Source organism: Cetorhinus maximus, chromosome 21 (assembly GCF_964194155.1).
Source record: "Cetorhinus maximus chromosome 21, sCetMax3.hap1.1, whole genome shotgun sequence".
NCBI classification, from domain to species: domain Eukaryota; kingdom Metazoa; phylum Chordata; class Chondrichthyes; order Lamniformes; family Cetorhinidae; genus Cetorhinus; species Cetorhinus maximus.
This window is the reverse complement of record NC_135899.1, coordinates 24,635,138-24,640,631: the sequence shown is the minus strand read 5'-3', so window position 1 is coordinate 24,640,631 and position 5,494 is coordinate 24,635,138.

The window sequence follows — 5,494 nt, the reverse complement described above, 5'->3', positions numbered from 1 at the left end:
AACATCTACTGCTTTTTCTGAAAAATCTTGCTCTGATAAAGGTTATGTTCCCTTGTTCTACTCCACCCACCAGTCGAAAAAGTAATCTACTCTATCAGTTCATTTCAAAATCTTGAAAACTTCACTTAAATCACCTCTTAATCTTCATGTAATTTCCCTTGTGTTTCAACCCTTGGAGCTGTGGTAATATTCTGGTGAATCTGCACTGCATTCCTTTCCAAGACTGCGGTATCCTTGAAGTGGTGCTCTGAACTGTATACAGCAGTCCAGGTGTGGTCTAACCAGAACTTTGTATGGCCACAGCAGAAGTTTCCCCCCTTTACATTCTAGTGCTCCAGATATAAAGGTCACCATTCCATTAGCCTTTTTGATTTTTAATTGTACCTGACCACTACATTTGAGTGATCTGTGTACATAGATCCCTAAATCTCTTTGGACCACCACTGTTACTAGCTTTTCATCATTTAAAAAAAACTCATCTTTTTTTGGTCCAAAATGGATGATTTCTCACTTGCCTGTGATGAAGTCCTTCTGCTGCAGCTTTGTCCACTTGCTTAATCTGGTGTTGTCTATTTTGTTGTTCTGTGATCCTCTCTCCAACACTTACTAAACTGTCAGTCCTTGTTACTGGCAAACTTTGGATAAATGGGTCTTTACCATGCCTTGACCAATCAGAGTTGACCTACTTGGTTTGAATTTAAACCAAGCTTGGCAGTTAACTGTCAGTCATCAGTTAACTGGTGTGTTTTCCATAGCAATGCCCCTACCAATCAGAGTCCACTTGCCACCAATCAGAGTCCACTTGCCAACCAATCAGCACACTTTTCTCAGGAAGCATAAATTGTTGTTCCCTTTACATTTGGTATTCTTGTGAATTGTCCTGATGAGTGCAAGATGAAAAGCTTTGACAACATGTGTCTTTTCCAGCAATAGTGGGTCTTTATTGTTATCCAAGTCCTTACTAAATATAGTGAATTGTTGAGGCCCCAGCACAGATCCTTATTGGACACCACTCGTCACTTCTTTCCAATTTGAATACATAACCATTATCCCTGACTCTCAGTTTTTTACTGCTTAACCAGGGTCAATAATTTGCCATTGGAGAAACTCTGATTTCCTTTTTTAACCATGCCTTTGTCAATTTTGTATCATATTTGATTCACTCATGAGCTTTGGCACACGTATTTATAGAATCGCTAATGTTGTTTATTTCCACCTCCATAATGTCAACTGACAACTTCCTTGCCTCAGCTCACCTGCTCCATGCCTTTGTTACCTCGAGACTCGACTATTCCAATGCACCCCTGGCTGGTCTCCCACATTCCACCTGCTGTAAACGGGTAAACTCTGCTGCCTGAGCCCTAAGTCACACCAAGTGCCTTTCATCTATTGCTCCTATGTTCTTTGACTTCCATGGTTTCCAGTTAAGCAACATCTCAATTTTAAAATTCTCACCAGTTGTTTTCAAACCTCCCCATTTGCCTTGCCTATCTTTGTAATCTTCTCCGGTCTTACAGCCCCGCAAGCTATCTGCGCTCATCTAATTCTGGCCTCTTGGGCATCCCCTCCTTTCAATTGGCGTCTGTTTATTTCTGATTATGCCATTGTTGCATTTTGTGGTGTTAATCTATGTTGTAGGTGCTACATAAAAATAAGTTGTTATATCTTTGGTGTGATATTGGAATTCAAGTGTGCCAGTTTTTGTCAGGGTGGGAGATACACATCAGTCACAGAGCAGCGAAGTAAAATACTTGACCTCAAGGATTTTGGGACTTTTGAATAGCACAGAAGTTATTATATCACAACTACAGGACAGAAACAAGCCATTTGTCCCACCAGTACTTATGCTTCATGTGTCTCCTCACACCCTTCTTTGTCTAAACCATCAACTCAACCTTTTATTCCTTTACATTTTGGGTTTTTTCTTTAAATGTATCTATGTTCAACTCTTCCCCCACAATTGGAAACATCTTTTCTACCTCTACCCTATCAAATCCTTTCATAGTCTTGAAGAACTTAATCACTCCTTAGTCTTTTTTGAGACAAAATTCCTGGTTAATCTTTCCTGATGATTTTTTTTTCTGTTATTCTTTCATGAGATGTGGACGTCACTGGTAGGGCTAGCATTTGTTGCCCATCCCTAATTGCTCTTGAGCAGAATGGCTTGCCAAACCATTCCAGAGAGCATTGCTGTGGGTCTGGAGGCAAATGTAGGTCAGACCAGGTAAGGACAGCAGATTTATTTCGCTAATGGGCATCGGTGAACCGAACCAGATGGGTTTTTACAACAATCAATTATGGTTGCCATGATCACCATTAATGAGACTAGCTTTATATTCCAGATTTGTTAATTCAATTTAAATTCCACTAGCTGCCATGGTGGGATTTGAATCCATGTCCCCAGAGCATAAGCCTGAGCCCCTGGATTACTAATCTAATGACACTGCCACTACGCCACCATCTCCCCTAATGGGCTCCACTTGGTTCTGGTATCATCATTTTAATAAACCTCTTGGACTCTCTCCAGTGCCTCTTGGGTCTTACCAGAACTGCTCTCAGTACTCAAAAGATCTATACAAGTTGAACTTAACTTCTCTGTTTTTCAATTCAGGCCCTCTAAAAATTAACCCTAGTGCTGTTTTTTTTAGTGGCCTTTATTAGCCTGTGTTGAATCTGTATTCCGCCACCTACCTGTATTCCCTCTGCTCCCCTACCCCATTTAGGCACTAAAGAATATTTGGCCTCCATTTCTTCCTACCTTATACTTATTCTCTACTTTAATTCAAGTGTTTGCCACTGGACTAGAAGGTTCTGGGACTAAATCCCACTCCCAAGTCTAGAACACAATATAGATGGTCACACCAGTATGGCACTGAGACAGTGCTGTATTATCCAAGGAAGGGGTTCCTTTGGGAAGGACCTTGGACGAAAGTTGTGAAAAACCCATGGTACCGTTGAAAAGAGAGCAGATAGTTTTGTAGAACAATCCTTTATGCAAAATGGCTGCGTTTGAAAGCTGCTAACTTTATGTGCGTTCAGACTTGAGGGGGAAAAGACGGACTTGGTCGACCAAGCTTGACCCAAGCAATCAGGATGCAAGTAAGCAAGGAAACCCCTAGAGCTTCCTCCCACCAGTTGTGTAGTCTCCCGAGAGAGTCTTTAGGCCATTTTGGGGGTGGGAAAAACATGGGAAATTCCTAAAGAAATCAGAACGCGTTCAGATCACAGTGACGGTGAGGGAGTTTCCCAACCACTCTTTTATAGGTTAAAAGCAAAATACCGCGGATGCTGAAAATCTGAAATAAACACAGAAAATGCTGGAAAAATTCAGCAGGTCTGGCAGCATCTGTGGAGAGAGAAACAGAGCTAACTTTAAGAATCCGTATGACTCTCCTTCAGAGCTCTGAAGAAGAGTCATACAGACTGAGTGTTAACTGTTTCTCCTTCCACAGATGCTCTTTTATAGGCATGATAACAGGAAGCCAAGAATGCATCCAGCTCCTCTGTAGCGAGTGAACTGGCAACTCACTCCAAGCATCGCCCATCCTCTGCATCAAAGGAGAAATCTGCAGACGTCCCTCACAAGCACGACCTAGGCTCTTTCTAGTTCAAATCATCCGCCCACACACACGCCCAGTCTAGTCTGTTCCATCGCATTCAATGCTTCAGTAAAATCATTCTGAAGTACACTTCTGCCCCACCCTCCCGAGCTATCTATTGTAATAACTAAAGGCTGTTACAGTGGGGATCATTCTAGTGATCACTCCTTTGTATCACCCCAGGGAACAAAAGCTGGCCACTGTACTCCAGATGTGGCTTAACCAGGGTCTCGCACCAGAACACCATGGTGTGCTTTCGTTTTATTCTGGATTGACCTTGGTCCCTGAGCACTTCAGTTACTTTGGCAATAGCCTCTTGGCACTGCTCATTCGCCTTCAGGGACCCTTGTGCTGTAACTTCTAGATCACTCTCCCACTGAACAGACTTAAATTCTGTACTAGAAGTTCAAGAACGCCAATAAATTGGTTAAACATGATTTTCCCTTCATGTTGACTCTGCCTGGTTTTGTGAAGGGGAAATAATGTTTCACCAATTTATTGGAGTTCCTTGAAGGAGTCACATGTGCTGTGGATAAAGGTGAGTACTGCACTAGATTTCCAGAAGGCATTTGATCGTGTTCCTGACCAAAGGTTATTGTGGAAAATAAAAGCTCATGGTGTAGGGGATAACATTTTAGTATGGATAGAAGATTAGCTAGCTAACAGGAAACACGGTAGTCTTAAATGAAACAAAAACAAAAATAGCTGGAAAAACTCAGCAGGTCTGACAGCATCTGCAGAGAGAGATACAGTTAATGTTTCAAGTCTGTATGACTCTTCATCGGAACTAAGATATATAGAAATGAGGTGAAATATAAGCTGGTTGAGGGGAGTGGGACAGGTGGAGCTGGATAGAGGGCCAGTGATAGGCGGAGGCAAAGAAGAGATTGCCAAAGATGTCATAGACAAAAGGACAAAGAGGTGTTGACGGTGGTGATATTAGCTATGGAAAGTGCTAATGATGACATTAAGGGTAGAAAGCAGGACGAGCAAGTGACAGATAGCCCTAGTGGGGGTGGGGTGGGGGGAAGGGATCGAAATAGGCTAAACGGTAGAGATAAAACAATGGATGGAAATACATTTTAAAATAACAGAAAAAGGTGGGAAAGGAAAAATATATATAAAATTTTTTAAAATCATAAATTATTGGAAAAGGGAGTATCGGAAAGGGGGTGGGGATGGAGGAGAGAATTCATGACCTGAAGTTGTTGAACTCAATATTAAGTCCGGAAGGCTGTAAAGTGCCTAGGCGGAAGATGAGGTGCTGTTCCTCCAATTTGCGTTGAGCTTCACTGGAACATTGCAGCTGGCTAAGGACAGAAATGTGGGCATGAGAGCAGGGTGGTGTGTTGAAATGGCAAGCAACAGGGAGGTCTGGGTCCTGCTTGCGGACAGACCGAAGGTATTCCGCAAAGCGGTCACCCAGTCTGCCTTTGGTCTCTCCAATGTAGAGGAGACTGCATTGGGAGTAGCGAATGCAGTAGACTAAATTGAGGGAAGTGCAAGTGAAGTGCTGCTTCTCTTGAAAGGAGTGTTTGGGCCCTTGGGTGGTGAGGAGAGAGAAAGTAAAGGGGCAGCTATTGCACCTTCTGCGGTTGCATGGGAAGGTACCGTGGGAGGGGTTTGAGGTGTAGGAGGTGATGGAGGAGTGGACTAGGGTGTCCCGGAGGGAACATAGCCTTAAATGGTTCATTTTCTGGTTGGCAGGATGTAACAAGTGGTGTGCCATAGACATCCGTGCTGGGGCCTCAACATTTTACACTTTATATAAATGACTTAGATGAAGGGACAGAAAGTAGGGTTGCTAAATTTGCTGATGATACAAAGATAGGTAGGAAAGTAAGTTGTGAAGAGGACGTAAGGAGGCTACAAGGGGACATAGGTTAAGTGAGTGG